This window comes from Scyliorhinus torazame, chromosome 15 (assembly GCF_047496885.1).
Source record: "Scyliorhinus torazame isolate Kashiwa2021f chromosome 15, sScyTor2.1, whole genome shotgun sequence".
Taxonomy (NCBI): domain Eukaryota; kingdom Metazoa; phylum Chordata; class Chondrichthyes; order Carcharhiniformes; family Scyliorhinidae; genus Scyliorhinus; species Scyliorhinus torazame.
The window spans coordinates 153651549-153676147 of NC_092721.1; the positions used below are offsets into that span (position 1 = coordinate 153651549).

A 24599-nucleotide genomic window follows, 5' to 3' on the forward strand; every position below is an offset into this window, starting at 1 on the left:
TGCAGTTTAAAAAAGAGCTTGTGTGTGTCTGGGTATTTCCAGAGAGCTGCAATTTTAAAAAGCAGCTCGTGTGTGTCTGGGTGTTTCCAGAGAGCTGCAGTTTTAAAAAGCAGCTTGTGTGTGTCTGGGTGTTTCCAGAGAGCGCAGTTTGGAGAAAAAGAGCTTGGGGAGTGTCTGTGTTTGCAGTGAGCTGGATCTCTGCCATGAAAGACTATCTCTGGATCATTAGGTTGATTTAAACTCATAATAGTAAAGCCTTTAACTTGATGTGATTCTGTTTAAAGGTGTTAAGTCTCTTGGAAGTTTGAAGGAACATTTTAAGAAATTATTTACTGTTGCAATATTTTCGGCATTATCTTTGAAGTAAGGGGTGTTAAGAGATCCACTGTTTATTTAAGATGTTAAGTTGAGTTCATGGAATAAACATTGTTTTGTGTTTAAAAACCCACGTGTCCATAATTGTAATCCCACACCTAGGGAACAAGCCGTGTGCTAGGAAAAGCAACAAATACATTAAGGTGGGAGGTTGGTTGAACTCCATGATACATTTTGGGGTTCTGAAAACGCCTCGCCCATAACAGGCCGAATACACAGAAGGCATAACCAAAGAACAACAAAGGTATAATTGGCCAGTCCCTGAAAAGGAAGAGAGGCAGTTACCATCTCGCAGTCGTAGAAAGTGGATTAGCCAATTTCTAGCCACCAAGCCTGAAAGCCAAGTTTACAGCAAATAAGCTTCCAAGTCTTAGAGCCCAAAGCAGTGCGCTTACAGTTCCCAGATTGGAGTATCACCCAAATGAGTATTGTATTGAGGCTGGTTATTCAATTTGGCTGCTGTATGGGAATCAGGGAAGTCTTAAAGGGGTGCATTCTATATAAACGGTGTGTGTTTAGTAATTCGTACATCTTAATTGCGAGTAGAGTTGCCCTGTTTGTGTGTATTTGTCTTATCTTTAATAAAGTCTTTAATCATTTTTACCTGATGATTGGGCTATTTATTCTCACTGGGGTTTCACTTGTCCCCTCACACCAAAACAAAACAAAATATATGTGCCCTAACAAACCAGTGTTCCAAGTTGGGATAGCCTTGTAAATGACATCTGCATGTGTCATGACAGGAAGTTTGAGCTTCCACTGAAGAGGGTTAGCAAGCTCGACATCTGCAGTGCAGGCGCCGTAATGTTCAACAACTCAGTCTCCCGCAAATGTGTTTACCTGCGCAAAAGTCTTTGTACACACAATTGCCCACTGCAGTCTCAAATCTTTGCCCATCTGTAAATTACATGGGAAAAAGTTTATAACTGGACATACACTGGTCCTGAAAAAAAAATCCAGAATTTCAAAGATAGAAAAACAAATACAGAAAATACAGGGCAATCTCAGCAGGTCTGACAGCATCTGTGGAGAGAGAAGGGCGCTAACATTTAGAGTATGGGTGACTCTGTCAAAGCTGAAAACCAAGATTTCTGTGGCACATTTCCCCCAGTAGTGTGCACCGCGTCGTCTGCGACCTCACTTGGGTTGCTGTGATTTAGTGGATGCAGTAACTCCTGAACAGCATTTTACTAAAAATGAGTGACTCAGAGTCAAACTCTGTCTTTCACTCGTGATCATCCTTTTAGCAATTGAAGTTTTCACAATTAGCCAATTTGAAACATTGTAGAAAGTGACATGAAAATGATTTACAAGAACAGCCAATGAATACCCGTCACCCAAAACAACCCACGAGAAACGTGTGAATTGCAGAATGTGCTGTTGCTGCAGACCAAATAAAAATACAACGTTTGGAAAAGCTTTTAAATTAATCAAAGAGCTCACCAGAGAAACAACAATTCTAAATCTGGAGTGACACAGATAACTGCAGATTTTTTTTTTTTTTTTTTTAAATTGTAAACATTTTTTCAAGAGCTTTGCAAAAGATTCTTCAAACATTTGCATAATTAAGAAAGTAAATAAGGAACTGGAGTATGTTTTTCCTGTGTTGCATGATCAGGTTGAATTACTCCAATGGTGGGAATGAATGTGGTCGGTGCACAAGAGAACTGGATCTTACACAAAGCACTAATTGAGGAAACACGATATGCACCAAAGATCCCCTGTTGCTGTTACTTTGATTACGGAGTCACTTACATTCCAGGCTGTGCTCACGCTGTCCAACAAGTGGCACATTCCTTGATGTAACAATAGGGTACCCCTTGTGATTTCAAACGGGCACTGTGACTTTCACACGTGCCTCTCCTTGTGTTCGTCCAGTTTTAGAAGGCAGACCGAAACAATTGGTGAATCAAGGCCATATATTTATTCAAAGCTAATTTATTTCACAGAAATCATATAAATTGGAATACTAATCAAAGCATATTGCATTTACTGAACTCAATCTTACCCCCCCAATCCATACATTGTCTCTTCTGCGGGCAGACCCATCTATTTTTAATATTCCATTCTTGCTACAGAATTTTTAAACACCAATAACATGGCCCCTTGCATTTTAACACCAGCTCAGGGCCAAGTACCGTCGCATGTGGGAGTTGCTTAGTAACTGGAGGCCACTGTAAGGATAAAAAAGTTTTAAAGTTTTAGTTTTGGCTGAAGTGGAGACAGGATCTCGGGGAGTGAACATGTTTCAACTCGACCAGAAGACAGATTGGACAGAAGAATGGGAGCGACAAAGAGGCAGGCTTTCTAAAGCGCAAGTTACAATGCAGATAACCAGGGAACTGGGACAGAAAGAACATTTAACACACCCGAGGTTACGAGAACAGAGACCAAGGTATTGTTCAGAAGAATTCAAGGAACAGTAGGAAATGTGTTCTGAGTTAAAGAGTCAATTACAGTAACTATTGCGGCAGCTGGCTTCAGGTGGTAGATGAAACATTTGACGTAATTTTAATACCAAAGGACAAAGAAGGTACAGCACAGGAACAGGCCCTTCGGCCCTCCAAGCCTGCGCCGATCATGCTGCCCGTCTAAACTAAAATCTTCTACACTTCGGGGTCCGTATCCCTCTATTCATGTTTTTGTCAAGATGCCCCTTAAACGTCGCTATCGTCCCTGCTTCCACCACCTCCTCCGGATGTGAGTTCCAGGCACCCACTACCCTGTGTATATAAAAAAATAAAATTAAAATTAAAAAAAAAAAAAAAAAAAAAAAAAAAAAAAAAAAAAAAAAAAAACTTGCCTCGTACATCTCCTCTAAACCTTGCTCCTCGCACCTTAAACCTATGTCCCCCTAGTAATTGACCCCTCTACCCTGGGGAAAAGTCTCTGACTATCCACTCTGTCTATGCCCCTCATAATTTGTGGACATCTGGGAAAGTTAAAGCAATTGTGAGCAGTTTGCACAGCAGTCAAGTCCAAGAAATCCTGAAGTGGAGACTGATATTTGATGTGTAACTTTGTATGCTATGGCGTTTCAAGTGCTCATCTAAATGTTTCTTGAAGGTTGCGGGTTTCTGCCTCTACCTACTTTTCAAGCAGCGAAACCAGATTCCCACTGATTGCAAGTTTGTGATCTTTTCCTGGGATCACAACCTATTTGCAGTTCACTGTCAAAATTGTGCTCTCTTTCTGGCATTCTGCATTCTTGCATCATTTTGCCAATCCACAGGTCTCATCTTCTGACTTTCATGCTGCTTGTTTAATCAATGGTTATATTTCCCAATGGTTTTCCCTATTCTTCCTGGGATGGTTGTAACCCTCCACACATGGCCCTTTCTGGCATGTATGTCACCTTTGTTGCTACCTTTTGGTAATTGTCCTTTTGAAAAAATATCCTTATCCTGTACTTAAGTGTTACTTCATTCGTAATCAATCCATTCTCTATTTGCCAGAGTCGGCCATTCATAATTGCCTAATATATGCATATGTGAAGCGAATGGTGCCTCCTCACACTCTATATCTTGTTCCAAATCTGTGAAGGTATCGTCAGTGCCGATCAGCCTTGACGAATGAAGCCCAACAGTTTGATTCCAGTGTTGTACAATTACTACTTTTCCAGGGCCTTTCCATTGTTACCGCCCTTCTCTGTGTGTAATATATCGGGGCTGGATTCTCCAAAAATGGGGCTATGCTCCCATGCCAGCGTAAAACCACAGGAGTTTTACTCTGGAGATTCCTTAAAAATATTAACAGCTATTCACCTACCTGCCGGAGTGCTTCTCGCAGTTTTAGCTGGTAGGGCCCCCGTACTTCCAGTTCCGAGTCCACGCATGGCAGCGGCCTAACGCGATGGCAGACTCAGCCGGCGGACATGAACGAGGAAAAAAGGTCCCAACGTTCCGCCCCGTGCCGCACATGTAACACGCCCGATCGCCGCCCCAGCCGCCCATAAGGACCCCCCCCCCCCCCGATACTTGATCCCTCTTGCCCCCCCACCCACCAAGGAGGCCGCGGATGAGTCCGCAGCTGCCACCCAAGGTTCCCGACCGGCCAGACATGGTTAGAACCACGCCATTGGGACTCAGCCAGTTTTGACCAGAGAATCGCTGGAGCCACGCTGCGTAATCTGCACACGAGCGCTTCACCGGGGACCGGAGACTCGCAGGAGCGGCGCCGGCTACGATTCCCGCATGAACATCGATTCTCTGCCCCTGCGCCAAACGCGATTTTGGTGCGGGGCTGCAGAGAATCCTGTCCCAGGTCTCCCTGTCTAAATTATATTCCTGATGGCCTTATGCAGTGCCAGAAGGCTCGCTGAATTTTTTCTGAAGCCTCAGCTTTAATGAAAGGATTTCTGCTTCCATGCAAAGCTTTCAGAAGAAGAGAAAAAGTAGACCAATGCTAGCCCCTTCTAGAGCAGGAGGAGCATCTGATGGGACTTACAGCAGCTTCGGACTCCTGCCGTAAATCAATTAGTATGAACTGTACCCCTCCCCAACCCCCAGAACCAGCCATACGCCAATTAGCACGAACTGCACCCACCAAGCCATTTGCAAAGAGTTATCTCCATGTATGCCAGTGCCGTTAGCAATTTACAAACTTGTTGATCAGCCAGTGTTTATGCAACAGGTCATCTATCACTGCACGGTTTCTCTCACACAGACCATTACTCAACAGGCTCTGTTGCAGTGCGCATGATGCTCAAATTTTCACACATCTCGCTATTCCTCATCAGCAAATTCCCCACCACGACGTCAGGAATTCCATTGCTGTTCCCAAGCCTGTTCCCACTCATTTCGGCATGACCTTATCGACAATGGTCTGCTTGTCCATAGAATCCCTACAGTGCAGAAGGAGACCATTTGGCCCATCAAGTCTACGCCAAACGTCCAAAAGAGCACTCTAACCAGGCCCACGCCCCGTCCTTTCCCTGTAACCCCGCACATTGATCATGGCTGACCCATCTATCTGCACATCTTTTGACACCAAGGGGCAATTTAGAATGGCTAATCCACCTAATCTGCACGAAACCCACACAGACACGGGGCGAACATGCAAACTCCACAGAGACAGAAATCAAACCCGGTCCCTGGCACTGTGAGACAACAATGCTACTCACTGTGCCACCCCTTACCATGTATTACACTGGATATGCTAAATCTGGTTGCCATATCTATACACTGTAACAAAGAAAAATCCCCATATTTGGCCTGTAATTTGTCACTGCATCGTCCTTGGCTGGAGGCAAGTTCGCAACCAGACGTGGTTGTGCCTTTCTATATTTTATTCAAATTTCACAAGAAGCTGTGACTTGCTCAAGAAGGCAGTCACATTCTTTACCAAGCACTCCAGCATCTCGCAGTAAAGCCTCTTTAGTGGTGCTGCATGTTCAAACTCTCTTTTTAACTTACAAATTAATTTTTTTGGCCACCAAATTCTTACTCCCAGAAGTTAACAAAACTTCTTGAATTCAAGAAATTTCTGGCTTCCTTAATGGCAGTCAGTAATAATGTCCTGACCTAATAAAATGTAGACCCACAGTCTTTCCAAATTCGAACACTCATCTAGTGCCATCTGTGCTTTTTTTTCCCCTCAATCGAACATCTGCTTAACAAGAGGTATGTTGCGAGAAACCACATCTGTACCGATGAAAAGGCTGATCCTGGTTAACCTGAAAGGGAGGACTATCCCTTTTGGAAGACATGTTGTCATCTCCAAACCTAGCACGTAGAACTTTCATACCCCTCGGCTATCTGCCTCATAAAGGGACTCCAGGTAACAGTTAAGCCAGTCCACCCCACACACTGGTATCTAAAACTTCACAGTTCAATGAATCAACGATCAAAATACTCAACACTGTATTCAACCTCTGTGACCAACAACATTCCTTCATGGCTGCCCCCTTCAGCGTTTCATGCATATTTAAAAAAAACTCTATTCTCTCGCTGTGGGCAATTCATTGCATAACAATAATACTTGGAATCACATCGATTAACTATTCACCAATTCTCAGGCTCATTCGTCTGCAGTTACCATCCCAGAGCTGCTTTTTGTCTCGACATTCAAATTGTCTAAAAGTACGCTCTTCTTCCGACTGCCCATCAATAACCCCATCTTTGTACTGAAATCTGCGTTTAATGTTTTGTCAATCAATAGGAATATTCAATAGGAGAGTAACTGGAAATGAATGGCTTCCTAAAAATATTCTTAGGGCAGCAATTATTTGGTTTGAAAAAAAAAGTCTTTACTTCAGAATGGAATCCACATATATAGAATTTACAGTGCAGAAGGAGGCCATTCGGCCCATTGAGTCAGCACCGGCCTTTACAAAGAGCACCCTACTGAAGCCCACATATCTACCCTATCCCCGTAACCCAGTACCCCCCCATTTAACCTTTTGGACACTAAGGGCAATTTAGCATGACCAATCCACCTAACCCGCACATCTTTGGACTTTGGGAGGAAACCGGAGCAGCCGGAGGAAACCCACGCAGACCCGTGGATAACATGCAGACTCCGCACAACAGTGACCCAAGCCGGGAATCGAACCTGGGATCCTGGATCTGTGAAGCAACTGTGCTAACCACTATGCTACCGTGCTGCCCATCAATACTAAAAGAATGTCAAAATGACAAATGGGTCCACAAACAACTTAAATGACATTATCAACTCCAGGATGTGAAGTTCAAATCTCTTCCAACTGTCAAAGTCGATGATATTATTCTTCCATGGACCGACCATCTGTTTTATTAAACCTATCAACGGTTGATCAAGTTTCATATGCTCCCAATATGTCATCCTTTTTGCAGAATTTATCCAAAAACTGTAACAGGTCTAATCCCTCTTATTTATCCAAATTCTGAAAATACTTTAACTCCTGATTTTTCTCTTTGTTGGTAATGATAATGCCACAACCATACCATGCTCTTTTCAGGGTAACCTTTACCCACATATCAACTCCGGTTTTCCATTGCTCATATGGTCCCACCTTGGAGAAGATTGGTGGATAATCAAAGCCTGATATTTTGTATTGTACTTCTGCCACCCTGTAATTCAAATTCATCAGCAGCAGTATAGTTCTGTTCTTTTAGGAGGTTAGAGACAAAAAACTTATTTTTACAGCAACCAATCACCCAGGCTTAATGTTCATCCTCTGCTACTATGTTAATTCCAATAATAGTATCTGGGGAAATAAGTCTACCAGAGCAGCCCAACGTAGTAACTCTGCTCCCCCTCACCGAACTGTTCCAGCTGTGTCCATCTAAACTCTTTTTGGAGGTTGAGCCAATGATCATCACCCGTCTTTAACAACACTTAACAATGTAATTGCTAAAGGGTGCAATTTCTTATAGATGGAGTACAGTGCCATCTTCACAACTTACTTTGTTACTTATCTTTGTGGCATTAGCAAATTAGTAACTATTATCCAAGTCATTGATATAAATTGTAAATAGTTGAGGCCCCAGCACGGATCCCTATGGCATTCCACTTGTCACATCTCACCAATCTGAAAGACACCCATTTAACCCTACTCTCTGCTGCCTATTAGCTAAGCAATCCCCTATCCATGTTGATATGTTACCCTTTACACCACAAGCTCTTATTTTGTGTCGTATGGGTGGCACGGTGGCACAGCGGTTAGCACTGTTGCTTCACAGCGCCAGGATCCCAGGTTCGATTCCTCACTTGGGTCACTGTCTGTGCAGAGTCTGCACATTGTCCCTTTGTCTGCGTGGGTTTCCTCCCACAGTCCCCAAAAAACGTGCCGTTAGGTAATTTGGACATTCTGAATTCTCCCTCCGTGTACCCGAAACAGGTGCTGGAATGTGGTGACTTGGTGCTGTTCACAGTAACTTCATTGTAACATTAATGTAAGCCTACTTGTGACAAGAATATAATGTTTGATGTGGCACTTTGTCAAATGCCTCCTACATGCAGCACATCCACAGGTTCCCCTTTATCCATGTTGCTTATTACTTCCTAACAGGGCCCAAAATGTGAGTCAAACATGATTTCCCTTTCACAAAACTATGCTGACTCTGCTTGATTCCCAAGTGCCCCACGATAACCTCTTTAACAATGGATTCCAACAATTTACATATGACAGATGTTAAGCCAACAGGCCTATAGTTTCTTGCTTTCCATCTCTTCAATTTCTTCAAGGAGTCACATTCACTGTTTTCCAATCTGATAAACCTTTCCAGAATCTAGGAAATTTTGGAAAACTAAAACAATGCATCTACTACCTCAGCAGCCACTTCTTTTAAAAATCTAGGATGAAGTCCACAGGATATTATAGGGACTTTCAGCTTTTAGTTCAAATACTTTTCTCAGTATTCTTTCCCTAAAGATTGCAATTGTTTAAGTTCCTCCCCTCCCTTTTACCCCTTGATTCACAATTATTTCTGAGATGTTATTGGTACCTGTACAATGATGCAAAACACCTGTTCAATTCTGGGTTCTCCTTTTAACCACTCTAAATGTCTAGAACATTTTTGATCTCTTCCTCCATTGATAATTTCTATCTCATCAGTTTCCCTTGCAAATACTGAGGCAAAGTAACCAATCTTCCTACAATTTCACTGTCATTACCAGAGTTAACCTGTGTATCCTTAATAGTTCCTGATTTGCTATGTAACTGTAAATATTACTTTTTATAATTTCTCAACAATTTCATTTTGTAGTTCATTTTAGCTGTGTGTTTTTAAAAAAAACTTTTCCATATCGTTTTTGTCATCTCCTTAACCGCCTACGTATTTGTTTAGTGAATGTAAATCCCTGAAGCAAAGTAATAGCCTCATTTGCTGATTTAAGATGATTAGTCTGCCAGTTAGACAGTAAAGAATACACTCCTCCGTTATAAGCAACATTGTTAGTGTCTTTTCACAAGTACACAGGGGCTTGTGTGGAGGCCCCAGTGGTGGAAGTTGGCTGCACATGGGCTCGGGACTGTCCCAAAGCAAGGACCACTGTTGCTTTGTTAGTTCAAAGTCTGCCATTCAACAGATGGGACTTGTCACAAGGAATGTGTTAGTGACGGCCTGTGCTCCATACAGGGTGCCGAGATGGAAAGTGGGCAGTAGGTGGATTGATCAGGAGTTCACGGAGTGATAAATGATGTACAGCATGGATGGTTTCAACCAGCTGATGGGTTTTCATCAGTTGGCAGATATGTGATGAAATGATGTTCGCAAAGACAGAAAGCCAGGGGAAGGATGTTGAGCAGCCGGTTCCAGTTATGATGCACAAACCGTTGCATTCAATGGAGCATCAACAAAATGTATGAGTGACATCATTTCCAGACAGATGCACAGTGCTCTGCTGCAGAGTGTGATAGGGCAGTGTTGGGGTCTGGCCAGCACGCTATGTATATCCAGCTATGTGGTTTCTGGTTTTGACCTTCTGTTGTTTCCTTCAAATGCTCCCAGGAGAAGAGCCCTACTTAGTCCCTCCCAAGTCTGTTGGTTTGGGATCCTGCTTTAGTCTGCGACCAACCACGTAGATATGCAATGCTTTTTTGGTGTTGTGGAGGTGCAATATATTGGACATGGTTTCAAAGGGATTTGGGAGACAATGGATCAGCATTCACATTGAGTCCCATCAGCACCCAGTACCCCAAGGTGGCTAATGATCCTACCAGCAGACAGAATTCAAAGAAAACTGAAAGAACCTGTTTGCAAAATCCCAGACTCAATGTTGAGCAGCCCCCATGGCAATTGGGAATGTTCTCCGAATCTGACAACTTAAATGTGAGAGACTATCACCCGCAAACTGAAATCTTATTGGCTGGCTCATCACCCAACACTCCATTGACATCATTTGCCGACTAGAGACCCATATTGGAACTGAAAAGCAAGTTGCTATATTATATACTTTGACGCACTGTGCTACTTCCCTCACGCCAAACACGGCTGCGCCACCCATGCCCAATCTGACACTGCAGACATTTAGGGCGCGATCTACCGGCCTTGTCGCACGTGACCTGGAGCACGGCCTGGCCGGTAGATGCCATGAGAAACCTCCCGCAGACTTCCTGGTAGCCAAAACGCCTCGTGGGATCTACCCAAGTTCCACGAGGCGGCGCGACCAGAATCCTGCCCACAATAGGCGGGACCTGGTTTTAAACTCACTTAAGCGTACTTATCCATAATCTACCAGCCTCCCCAGGGAGGACTCAGCCGTGAGCTCTTCAGTCCTGCTCCACATAAATATAAAGCAGGCGGAATGACACCTAGGGGGTCTCCCAGGCCATTGGTTGGCCAGGGATAGTACAAGGTAGTTCCCTGGCCCTCCCCTCGGAGCGCAAGCACCTTGGCACTACCTGGCTGGCACTGCCACCCTAGCACAGCCAAGGTGCATGGGCAGCACCGTAAAGCTAGGAGCACTCCCAGGGTACAAAATCAGCTTTTACTTTCAATCTTCAATACTTTGTCTTATGTATGTCTTTTTCAAAGACCAATAATTATTTTTAACATTTTTATGTTCCGGTTGCTATTGCCTGGTTATACCCCCAAGATTACTTCTCTGTATGCTCTGATTCAGTTCCCATTACCAGATCCAGCCGTGATGGTGGGTTTTAATGTACTGACTGACCACACTAAAAGCTCAATTGCCTTTTCCCTAACTCTTTATTTAGGGGTAGATTAAATCTCCCACGATTATTACGCTTTGCCTTTTATTCATTTTGTTGATTTTCCTACAGATGTCTTCTCCTGGTTCTCTGCCACTATTTATGTCGCCATATTTCAGTTATCCTCATTATATCTTGCTCCTCGCTATGAACTATTCTCTCAGTTCCCTATTTTGTGTTGAATTCTGTATACATTGCTTTACAGGCATACAGTAATTTATTTTCACCAGCTGTATTCCTCACTTTATTTTTAATGGTCATCTGTCCTTGACTTATCGTTTTTTTTTTTAATTGAGCTGACTTTTACTCTTTTCTCCTGGCACGGTAGCACAGTGGTTAGCACTGTTGCTTCATAGCGCCAGGGTCCCAGATTCGATTCCCGACTTGGGTCACTGTCTGTGCGGAGTCTTCATGTTCTTCCCGTGTCTGCGCTAGTTTCCTCAAGCTGCTCCAGTTTCCTCCAACACCCGAAAGACGTGCTTGAAGGTGAATTGAACATTCTGAATTTTCCCTCTCTGTACCCGAACAGGCACCGGAGTGTGGCGACTAGGGGATTTTCACAGTAACTTCATTGCAGTGTTAGTCTACTTGTGACACTAATAAAGATTAAGTTATTTCTACTAGGTCCCTCACTCCGACTTACTAGTTTAAAGTCTTACCGCCCTTCTTTACCCTTTCTGTGAGGACACTGGGCCCATTCCTAGTCAGGTCCCAGTGGTAAAGTTCTTTCCTGTCCCAATTCTGCTGCAGTAGCCCATCAAATTGAACCACTCCTTCCCGTGCCAGTCCTTTGCCTATGCATCCATCAACCTGATTTGTCTATCCCTATACCTATCAACAATTGTTGCGGGTAGTAATCTTGCAAGACCTTTTTAACATTTAATTCCTAACTTCTGATATTCCTTTGCGTCCCAATGCCATTTGACAACTCAATCACAAGTCTACATTTCCAAGTACCTGACCAGTTGCTTTGAGAGATCCTTTACTTGTGCACCAGGTAGGCAACACACCTTCCTGGCTCTCAGTTGTGACCAATGTCATGCGAGAGTGCCTTTAAGAAATGGATGTTTACGCAATGTACCTTTAAGAAATGCAGGATGTCAAGAGTGTGGGTGGAGCTGGGTTTTTAGCTCAGCCATTTTGCAGTTTTTAAGTTTCTGTTTTGAGGAAAAGAGCTTGGGTGTGTCTGTGTTTGCAGTGAGCTGGATCTGCTGTGATCTCTGCCATGAAAGACTATCTCTGGATCATTTGGGTGATTTAAACTCATAATAGTAATGCCTTTAACCTGATGTGTTTCTGTTTAAACGTGTTAAGTCTCTTGGATGTTGAAAGGAATAACTGAAGGATTATTTAGTGTTGTAATATTTTCGTAAAGCAACAATACATTACAGGGAGAGGTTGGTTGAACTCCCATGATACAATTTGGAGTTCTGAAAACACCTCTCTCATAACACCAACTAATTATCAAATCCCATGACTCAACCTTTGTGCATGCCATCCGCCCCCCCCCCACCAAGCACCAGCCCCCTCCCCACCATCCCTTCCCCCTCCCCCCAACCCTCCCCCCCCCCCCCCCCCCCCCCCAACCAACCAACCAACCCCTTCCAGTTTCCTCTCGAGGCGCAACTACTCTGGAGGAAGCTACCGAGAAATTCTCTTCCCCAACACCCAGAGAAGGAGGACATTGAGTCCGCACTGACTGTTCCAAAGAGCATACCAGTTAGTTTTGCTCCCCTGCTCTTTCCCCACAGTTCTTGAATTTTCAAGTATTTAAACAATTCCCATCTGAAAGCTATTATTAGATCTGTGTCCGCCAGGCTCTTAGCCAGTACATTGTAAATCCTAACCAGTTTCTGCGACGCGGCAGGCGGTGAGAGATGACATGGTCAAGGGCAAAGAAAGGGACCATCTGGGATGGGCTAGGTACAGAGTGGAATTAAAGGGGCAGGATTAAGTGGGGAAGATGACGGACGGTAGAGTGGATTGGAGGCGCAAACCTCCGGTAAGGTTGGTAACGTGGAACATCCGGGGACTGAATGGGCCGGTTAAAAGGTCACAGGTGTTCGCGCACCTCAGGAGCTTGAAAGCGGGCATTGTCTTTTTGCAGGAGACACACCTCCGTGTGAAGGACCAGGTTAGGTTAAGGAAGGGGTGGTCGGGCAGGTTTTTCCACTCGAGGTTTGATTTGAAATCGACGGGTGTGCCGATTTTAATGAGCAAAAATATTGGATTCGCGAGTGCGAAGGTGAGGGGTCCATGTGGGAGATATGTGATTGTGAGTGGGGTATTGGAAGGGGCACTGGTAGTGTTGGTAAATGTGTATGCCCCAAATTGGGATGATGTGGGTTTTTTGAGGGGGTTGCTGGCAGCAATCCCGGATTTGGCCACGCACCAGTTGATCATGGGAGGAGATTTTAACTGTGTCCTGGAGCCGAGGGTGGATAGATCGAGCCCCAGGTCGATGGGTAGGGTACGAATGGCAAGGGAGCTGGGGGGGTGGGGGTTTATGGAGATGATGGGTATGGTGGATCCATGGCACTTTCAGAACCCAGGGGGAAGGGAGTATTCCTTCTTTTCACACGTATTAGAGGATTGATTACTTTGTAGTGAGTTGTGAGATTTACGTTGGGTGGAGGGGGCAGAGTATGCTGGGGATGGTTATTTCGGACCATGCATCCCAATGGCTGGATATTCGGTTCAGTACGGGACGAGAGCAGAGGCCGGGGTGAAGGTTTGACTCGGGGTTGTTGGCGGATGGAGAATTTTGTGATAAAGGTGCTGTTGGCGATTAGGGATTATGTGGAGTTGAATCAGAATGGGGAGGTGTCAGCAGGCATTTTTGGGGAAGCACTGAAGGCAATGGTCCGGGGAGAAATTCTCATTTACGGTTTGTGTGAATAAGGAAAGGAGGGTGGAACATGACAGTCTGGTGAGCGAGATAGTGGAGGTGGACAGGGAATATTCAAGGGTGCCCACCATGGAGGGATTGGCGAGGAGGGAAAAGTTGCAGGGGCAATTTGACAGGCTGACAACGGGGAGGACGTTAGGGCAACTGCGTAGGGCAAGAGGGGTGCAATACGAGTATGGGGAGAAGGCGAGCTGCATGCTGACGCACCAGCTGCGGAGGCAGACTGCGTCCAGGGAAATATTGAAGATCCGGACTGGGGCTGGGCATGTGGTGTCAGAGCCAGGGAAGATAAATGAGGCATTTAGAGAGTATTACCAGGGATTTTATGAGGCAGACCCAGGAGGAGAAGAGGGGGACATGGGGTAGTTTCTGGACGAGCTGGAATTTCCCCAGCTGGAGGAAGCAAAGAGGCAGGCATTGGAAGAGCCCCTGGGGCTGAGTGAGGTGCTGGATAGTATCAGGGGTATGATGTCGGGGAAGGCCCCTGGGCTGGATAGATACCCAGCAGAATTTTATGAGAAATTTGCGCTGGACCTGCACCACATCTGTTGGGGGCGTTTAATGATGCACTGGAGAAGGGGGAGTTGCCGGAGACAATGAAGCTGGCAGTAATCACACTAATCCCAAAAAAGGGAAGGATCCGGTGGAATGTGGGTTGTATAGACCCATATCACTATTGAACATGGATGTGAAAGTATTGGCGAAGTTGTTGGTGGGGAGGATGGAGGATTGTGTCCTGGGGGCAGTTGCAGAAGATCAAACAGGCTTTGTGAAGGGCAGACAGCTCGCAAGTAATATAAGACGGCTGTTGAATGTGGTGACGAATCCGTCAAGCGCTCTGGTACTGGAGGTGGTGGTGTCCATGGAAGCGGAGAAAGCATTTGATCGGGTGGAGTGGCGGTACTTGTTCGAAGTTTTGGGCCGAGATTTGTGGCATGGGTGCGTTTGCTGTATGTGGCGCCAAGAGCGAGGGTGAGGACGAATGATACGAGCTCACGAAGCTTTGACTTACACAGGGGTACGAGTCAGGGGTGCCCGCTGTCGCCACTGCTGTTTGCGCTGGCCATAGAGCCATTGGTGACGGCTCTCAGGGGTTCGGCAGAGTGGCAGAGGATAATGAGGAGACAGAGGGAGCTTCGGGTGTCGCTGTGCCGATGACCTCTCGGATCCGTTGGAGAGTATGGGAAGGATTATGGGCCTGTTGGGGAGGTTGAGGGTTTTCGGGATACAAGCGGAATGTAGGGAAAAGTGACGTATTCCCGGGCTAATTTAGGGGGGGATGCCATTTACGGTAGCGAGAGATAGGTTTAGATATTTGGGGATTCAGGTAGCGAGGGAATGGATGGGGCTCCATAAGTGGAACTTAACAAAGCTGGTGGAGGCCAGGGAGGATCTCAAGAGGTGGGGTACACTGCATTTAACGTTGGCGGGGATGGTCCAAGTGGTGAAAATGAATATTCTGCCGAGGTTCTTGTTTACCTTTCAGGCTCTCCCGATCGTTATACCAAAGGCCTTTTTTCAGAAAGTGGACACAATCATCTCTTAATTTGTATGGGCTGGGAAGGTGTTGAGGGTGGGGCGGACCCTGCTACAGAGGCAGCAGGGGGGGTTGGCGTTGCCAAATTTGCTTCATTATTATTGGGCGGCGAATGTGGACAAGGTGCGGCGGTGGTGGGAAGGAGAAGGGGTAGAGTGGATTAGGATGGAGGAGGAATCTTGTAAGGGGTCTAGTTTGAGGGCTATGGTGACGGTAGCATTGCCAATGGCTCCCAGTAGGTATTCAGGGAGCCCAGTGGTGTAGCCCACGGTGAATATATGGAATCAGCTGAGGAGCCATTTTAGGGTGGAAGGGATGTCGGTGCTAACGCCGCTGTGCGAGAATCATGGGTTTGAGCCGGGGGGTGGGGGGGGTGGATAGTGTATACAGGAGGTGGAGGGAAGTGGGGCTGGTCAAGGTGAGGGATTTATATTTGGAGGAAGGGTTCGCCAGTCTGGAGGAGCTAAGGGAGAGGGTAGAGCTGCTGAGGGGGAGTGCGTTCAGGTATCTACAGGTTAGGGACTTTGAACAAAAGGTCTGGAAGGGGTTCCCTAGATTGCCGGGATACACCCTGCTGGAGTGACTGCTGCTTCCTGATGTGGAAGGGGAGGGAAGAATTGGGGATATATAAAAGTGGCTGGGGGAGCAGGGAGGCGGGTGGGTGGTGAAGATCAAGGCGAAATGGGAAGCAGAGTTGGGATGGAGATCAATTGGGGAGTATGGAGTGAGGCACTGCGAAGGGGAAATGGGACCTCCTCTTGTGCAAGGATGAACCTGATACAGGTTAAGGTGGTGCACAGGATGCATATGACTCGGGCGAGAATGAGTGGGTTCTTTCAGGGTGTAGCAGAGGAGTGTGAGAGGTGTTGGTGGGGGCCAGCGAATCATGCACACATGTTTTGAGGTTGTGAAAAATTGGGAAGATTCTGGGCGGGAGTGTTCACGGTCTTAGCCAGGGTAGTGGAGGAGGGAGTCGACCCAGACCATAGACAGAATTGCCAGGACTAAAGTAACTACTTTAAGAGGGGAGAGAGAGAGAACACTCAGCAGGCATCGGAGAGATGTGCAACTTCAGCAGTTAAGGTGGACTGGAAACTGTGAGCTGAAAAAGGATCCACTAAAGTCAAAGTCTTAAAGCTGCAAAGGGATTTGTAAGTATGTTAGAGTTAGGTTGAATAAGCCAAATTCTCGATGGCTGCTAGGAGTCAAAAGACCAGGTTCAAGGAACCAAGAAGGGAAGACATCGGAAGTGTTGTGATCCACAGGAAAGATAGACTGACAAAAGTTGAACTTGTGTAACCTGCCATACCTCGACTGATGAAATATTAATAAACCTTGTTCATTTGCATTCCAAATTAGTGTTTGCCCTTTTTGCCAAGGGCATGACGTCAGGTGTAATGCCTGGATCTGGTACGTCTCTCTTGTGCGGAACATGAATTGGATTCAATTTGAATTGGTTTTTGGAGCAGGCAAGGAGCTGGATTAGGGGTTTGCCCCGGTCCACACTGAGCTCTGGCATTGTAATTCTGATAAAGTAATTCAAAAAAATATATGGTTATTCCTCAACAAGAATGTTGTTACTCTGGAGACCCAATCACTATAATGAAAAGAGAAAATGCTGGATAAACCCAGCAGGTCTGGCAGCATCCGTGGACAGACCCCCTAATCCCTATGTTGGATTCCTTCACTTTTTTGCATGGTTCTATTTGTTTAGCAAAAGAACATTGCGCTTTTAATACTTTAAATTACCTCTTTCTAACACTTTGGTTCTGGTTCTGTCAATTTTCACTCTTATCCTGACAATGAAAGTCACTTATTCGACATTTTCCCTCTTGTCTGGGGCGAGCTGCTGTTTCTTTTAAATTATTCATGCTCGGGATCCTGTTCTTTTTAAAAATCAGCCGTTCACTGTTTAGGCTCCTTTTGAACTGTTGATCTCGTCTTTCATCATAACTCAGACCTCTGACGCTAGAGATTAATACAGAGTCTTCCATGCCATTGCTCCATCACTTGCATGTTTCCCTTGTGTCTTGACAATTAGAATTTGTCATCATATTCTCGGTGTAGCTTGGCAGTGTACTGCAGTTTGATCACTACTTCCACTGACTTGACGATGCAGTTCAAAATCAGCTGATTGGTGCATTGCCTTTGTTTGTATGACTTGATGTCCAATTTGCCCCAGAATAACAAGTCTCTCTCACTTCTCAACACTATATATGGAGAGCATACATCACCCATTTTTCCTTCATGTATAGTTCTTTGTATTTAGAGAAAGTTATCATGGCACCAACGAGACCACTCAGCCTCTTGAATCCATTCCGGCTCGGTGGGGCAATCCAACCAATTCCTGGACCCAACTCTCTTCCCGTAGCCCTGCATGCTTATTTCTCTCAATTGTCTAACCAATTGCTTTTGAAATCCTTTCTCGCCCCTACTTCCAGCAGCCTCGTGGACAGTAAGTTCCAAGTCATTACCATTCACTGCGTAAAACAGGTTCTTCCTCTTATTTTTCACAAATCCTTAAACTTATGCCCCTGCAATCCCTGTACCATCAGCTAATGTCTGATTATATTGTCTGCATTAAACTTAATGTCATTGTTCTGCCACCACACACATATTTTAGAAATGGTGAACTGCATCAGAGTTCAGCATTTCCTCCAAATTTAACCAATTTATATAGATTTTTAAGAAATCCATGTCAATACTTGGAAATTTAAAACAGTTGCAGTCCCAAAGCCAAACCTTGAAGCATCCATTCGGTCCTTCCAATGACCGTGAAATAATAAGTATACAACATTTTCTACACATTAGCCAGTTGTTTTTCTCTGTACCAAATATCCACGAGGCTTTGAACTCGTGTGGAATTTTACCAACTGTGATCCAAGCTTAAAACCAGCCTGGATTGACAGGGTGAACTATTTCTCGATCTGTTGGTCGAGGGAGTCATACATGAAATCAGTTGTGACAATTTTCACATAGTTACGAGGAAGTATGGACCGACAAGACAAAACTGCTCCCCCTTCTGTACTCTCATTGGTCAAAGTTGTTTGTGGGAAACAATTGCCATGCTGGTATAATAATAATCTTTCTTATTATTGTCACAAGTAGGCTTACATTAACACAGCAATGAAGTTACTGTGAAAAGTCCCTCATCGCTACATTCCGGCACCTATCCAGGTACACAGGGATAATTCAGAATGTCCAATTCACCTAACAGCAAGCCTTTTGGGACTTGTGGGAGGAAACCGGAGCGCCCAGAGGAAACCCACGCAGACACGGGAGAACGGGCAGACTTTGCAGTGACCCAAGCCGGGAATCGAACCTTGAACCCTGGCGCTGTGAAGCGACAGTGCTAACCACTGTGCTACCGTGCCACTCTATTATGTTATCATATAATTAACAAGACATTACTGAAGTCAAAAAGGATCAATACAAAACCTCAGTGTTCCTGACCAGATTAGAATAACGTGATCTTTCTGATGATCCAGGGTGCTGGATAGAATAGAGTGAGCATTCATTTGCATCTGACCTTGGGAGTATATAGAACTGTTTGAAATGAGAAGACTTCCATCACCTGTCATCGCTCATATCGGTCAGCACAAAAAAATGTAATTAAAGAATAAAATACTCCCAGATGGCAATTTTCGTGATGCAATATGGGACTGATTTTCAAATTAAGTGATGCCCGGATTGAACATCCCTAAAGTACTCATAATTCTGATTATTTTCTGGCGTGTTTGCCTTTCTGATGTTACTGCTGCCAGGTACTAAGTTTTCTGCAAGTAGACCACGGTTTCATTTGGGCAGCTGGCACTGTCCTTCAGAAGTTTGGACAGGGCTCTCTCTCTGCTGGAACTGCTCCATTTGGGAGTAGTCTGCCGTACTGGAGATTTGCTATCTATATTAGATTGGGCAACATGAAAAGCAAGTCACACTCAACTATTGTTAGAACAAACCTCAACTTGCTGATTTAGAACAATTACAGCATAATTACTATTAGAAAATTGCTACTACAGATACACTTAGACTTAAGTAACAAATGTCATGATACACAGACACACACAAACCCAGTTGGAAAAGTGAAATCTGATCTGTATCCAACACAGAATGTAGTTCCAAATACAAAATATTTTATATAATAAATGCAAGCCATTAGCAATGTGACATTATAACACTAGTCATTACTTGCTTTGCTACCCTGAATTTACACTCTTTTTGGTAATTAGAATCAAATAGAAAATTTAAAATTATGTTCAACATTAACAACGTGCAACTCAATTCCAACTAAATGCCTTGGTTTTATTTCAATGGAACTATACAAGAGTTTATACCCAGTACTTTGGCTCATTTTCCAGTGTTAAGTTGTGCGCCGAGTCCCTGGCTTTCAGTACACGGCGCTGTTAGCACAATATGCAGAATGTATTCGTTGAGAAGTTAGTTCATGGCCATAGGTCCAAACACAAACACCCCAATGGCATGCAGCCCGTGGTATGCAGATCCCACTCTAGTCAGGAATGAGTCATCAACAGTAAGGCTGCACCCCCCAAACAAACGCTGCAAGCGTCTTCATGATTCTTTTTACATTTTTTAAAAACAAGACATAAATGCAATTGCAGCTTCGTTAAAAAGGGGAGAGGGGGTAAAACTAAACGCAGCCGCCCAGGATATGCACGCGTTTTGCTCCGAATACAGGTTTACGCGTCTGTTTACATCGAGTGTCATTCTTGCATCATCCTCCTCCTGGCTGTTCATGAGCAGCCATGTGGCCATTGCAACTTCTCCATTGAAGCGTCTGTGAAAACATGCTCCATTCGCAGGGGGGGAACCCAGACAAGGCAAGAAGCCTTCCTTAAATAAAGCCCAATGCCCGTCCTCCCCCAACAAACAACCCCCTCCCCAAAAAAACCTCCTGCGGATTACAACAAAACACACACACACAAGAAAGGTCAAATTAAAACGTGGCGCTTACCTTGGGAGGGAGGGAGGATGGTGGGGGCTCCAGTGAAGAGCCGCTTTCTCGCCCTCCCCGGCTCAGCACCGGGTAGTGGTGGAGGGGGAGACACACAGAAGCGGCTGCTGTGCAATGGCGAGGAAGCGTTCACACTGCCCAAGGAGACACCACAAATATACTAATCAGATGTTGCATTGCTCCGACTGCCGGCGCTGGAGAGAGAGGCGGTTCCCAGGGATGTCTGCATGACATGAATAGTGGCAGCGTAACCTCGCCCGTACGTACAACGCCTTCACCTAAACGTACAGAGCGAGCATTTCCCCAAATTCCCCTCCTTCATTCTTGCCTATGTTTGGACACCTGATTGCTCCAGCTGTCCTCTCAATTGCCAACACAGTTTAACAGAGAACGGATGTACAATCGGCTTTCCGGTTCTGATGAAGGAGAATAAATGACTGGAACCTGTGGATCCAGTGGATATATAACTGGAGCTGATATGTACAATCGCCTGGCGGTACAGAACAGGGAAATACCATGGCAATATAGACGTGTCACCATTTTCTGAATCTGAACTCCTTGAATATATGAACCTTTTCTGAGGAAGAGCCATATTGGTCTCAACCTTCATCCTGTTCCTTTTTTGTAATCATCATGAGATGTGGGTGACACTGGCTGGCCCAGCATTTATTGACCATCTCTAATTGTCCTTGAAAGGCCATTTCGGAGGGCAGTTACTGTGGATCGGGAGTCACATATAGGCCAGACGGGGCTAAGGACAGCAGATTTCCTTCCCTTTTTTAAAAAATATATTTTATTGAAAACTTTTTCGATCACAATTTTTTCCCTTTACACATCAAAACATAACAAAAAAGAAAGTTAACAATAAACAAATGGGTAATCAACACCGTTATCTAATTATTTAACATAAACTAAAACTTTCCACCCCCCCCCCTCCCCCCTGGGTTGCTGCTGCTGGTCATCTGTCTTCCCTTTAACGTTCCCCTAGGTAGTCGAGGAATGGCTGCCACCGCCTGGTGAACCCTTGAGCCGATCCTCTCAGCGCAAACTTTATCTGCTCCAGTTTTATGAACCCCGCCATATCATTTACCCAGGCCTCCAGTCCGGGGGGTTTCGCCTCCTTCCGTAGAATCCTACGCCGGGCTACTAGGGACGCAAAGGCCACAACATCAGCCTCTTTCGCCTCCTGCACTCCCGGCTCATCCGCAACTCCAAATAAAGCTAGCCCCCAGCCTGGTTTGACCCGGGCCTTCACCACCTTGGAAATCACTCCCGTCACTCCCTTGCAATACCCCTCCAGTGCCGGGCACGACCAAAACATATGTGCGTGGTTTGCCGGGCTTCCGCCGCACCTCCCACACTTGTCCTCCACTCCAAAGAACCTGCTCAATCTTTCTCCCGTTATGTGTGCTCTATGTAGCACCTTGAATTGAATCAGGCTAAGCCTGGCGCACGAGGAAGAGGAATTTACTCTGCTTAGGGCATCAGCCCACATACCCTCCTCTATCTCCTCCCCTAGCTCTTCTTCCCATTTTTCCTTTTAATTCGCCCACCAACTCCTCCCCCCTCTTTCCTCATCTCTCGGTATATCTCTGACACCTTGCCCTCTCCGACCCACACCCCCAAAAGCACTCTGTCCTGAATCCCCTGTGCCGGGAGCAGCGGAAATTCCCTCACCTGTTGTCTTGTGAACGCCCTCACCTGCATATATCTAAGGAAGTTTCCCCGGGGCAACTTATACTTTTCCTCCAATGCTCCCAAGCTCGCTCGCAATCGTCCCATCTATAAATAAATCTCCCACCCTCCTAATTCCCAACTGCTGCCAGCTCTGAAATCGTCCATCCATTCTTCCTGGGGCAAACCTATGGTTGTTCCTGATTGGGGACCCCACCAGGGCCCCCCGTACACCTCTCTGTCGCCTCCATTGTCTCCAAGTATTCAATGTTGCCGCCACCACCGGGTTCGTGGTAAACTTTTTTGGTGAGAACGGTAGCGGCGCCGTCACCAATGCCTCTAAGCTCGTCCCTTTACAGGACTTTCTCTCCAGTCTTTTCCACGCCGCTCCCTCTCCCTCCATCATCCATTTACGAATCATCGCCACATTGGCGGCCCAATAGTAATCGCCCAAATTCGGTAGCGCCAATCCTTCTCTGTCACTGCTACGTTGTAGGAACCCCCTCCTTACCCTCGGGACTTTCCCTGCCCACACGAAGCTCGTGATGCTCCTGTCTATTTTTTTTTAAAAAGGTCTTAGTGATTAGTATAGGGAGACATTGAAATACAAATAAGAACCTCGGGAGGACCATCATCTTAATTGCCTGCACTCTGCCCGCCAACGACAGAGGCTGCATGTCCCACCTCTTGAAGTCCTCCTCCATTTGTTCTACCAATCGTGTCAGATTAAGTCTGTGTAAGGTTCCCCAGCTCCTAGCGATCTGAATCCCCAGTAAGCCCCAAGGACAATCGGAAGTTTCTTTCCACTTTCCTTAGAGGCAGGCCTTCTATCTCTCTACTCTGGTCCCCTAGGTGTATCATGAATAGTTCACTCTTCCCCATGTTAAGCCTATATCCCGAGAAATCTCCGAACTCCCTCAATATCTGCATGACCTCTGTCATCCCCCCCCGCTGGGTCCGTCACATACAACAGTAGATCATCCACGTATAGCGAGACTCGGTGTTCTTCTCCCCCTCTAATCACCCCTCTCCATTTCCTGGAGTCTCTCAACGCCATGGCCAGAGGTTCAATTGCCAACGCGAACAACAGTGGAGATAGCGGACATCCCTGTCTTGTTCCCCTATATAGTCGGAAATACTCCGATCTTTGCCGACCCATGACTACACTTGCCGTTGGGGCCCCATAAAGAAGTCTGACCCAGCTAATAAACCCGTTCCCGAACCCAAACCTCCTTAACACCTCCCATAAGTACTCCCACTCCACCCTATCAAATGCCTTCTCTGCATCCATTGCCGCCACTATCTCTGCCTCCCCCTCCACTGGGGGCATCATTATCACCCCCAATAGTCGTCGCACGTTGACATTCAGTTGTCTCCCCTTTACGAACCTGTCTGGTCTTCGTGCACCACCCCCGGGGCCCAGTCCTCTATCCTCGATGCCAGTACCTTTGCCAGCAATTTGGCGTCTACATTCAATAATGAAATAGGTCTATAGGACCCGCACTGCAACGGATCTTTATCCCTCTTCAAAATTAGCGATATCGTCGCCTCCGACATTGTCGGGGGTAAAGTCCCTCCTTCCCTGGCCTCATTGAACGTCCTCACCAACATCGGGGCCAACAAGTCCACGTATTTTCTATAAAATTCCACTGGGACCCCGTCTGGTCCCGGAGCGCAGATTTCCTTCCCTAACAGACATTAGTGAACTGGCACAGTCAAATTCTAATGACAGCAAGCATGCCTAAACATGGTGTAGCCACAGCATCCCATCTAGGTCCAGCCCTCACTGACAAATCAGTCGGTTTCCGCAAGAAACGTGTGCTTGATGGAATGAACCCGAGCCTCCTATCCTGCTGAGATACCCTCAATTATGACACAGGAGAGGAGTTTGATAATACAAAGGCTTTAATAACCAGAAAACCAGACAGCTGCCAAGAAGTGTGCTCGCTGCACACTGCCTGCTGAACGTAACCTTATATACAGCTTCCTGGGGACGGAGCCAGAGGCGGAGTTCCCCAGGGTTCCAAATCCGGTCTTAAAGGGGCCTACGCATTAAGGGTACATATGTATACAGATATCATTCACCACACCTGCACACATTTCCAATATATGTAGATGATCTATCCGCAACCGTTAAATTTGTAGCCATGTGTAAGAATTTCCCTATTCACTTCTGAGGTGGAACAATCGAACACTTTCCCTTTCCGTGACGTGCTAGTTGAGAAATTCGCTAATGGGTTCTCCACTACTATCTACCATGTGCCTACCTTCACCAGTCAACATATACATTTAGATTCATACAGCTCTGCACAGCATAAGATTGGTCCTATCTATTTGTTCACTTTGAAAGCTTGATGCAGAAATAGAGCGCATCAGAACTCTTCTGTGGAGTGGGTAATGTTTGAGGCAAAGACTATAGTGGCGGATAGCGGGGGCAGATACGTGATGGTGAGTGGCAAACTACAGGGGGAGATGGTGGTTTTGGTAAACGTATATGCCCCGA

General features: G+C 45.7%; 1 protein-coding gene across 3 annotated transcripts in view; it reads right to left on the reverse strand.

The window, feature by feature from the left end:
* Positions 1–20786, reverse strand: part of LOC140391913 (high affinity cationic amino acid transporter 1-like) — a 115031-nt gene extending 94245 nt beyond the window's left edge. For 2 of the 3 annotated variants that reach the window (XM_072476956.1, XM_072476957.1), the window contains exon 1: positions 20423–20784. The gene's annotated coding sequence lies outside the window, so the exon portion shown is untranslated. Of the gene's footprint in view, positions 1–20422 lie in introns of all 3 variants that reach the window. The other variant, XM_072476958.1, reaches the window with a different exon arrangement.
* Positions 20787–24599: the final 3813 nt, after the last annotated feature.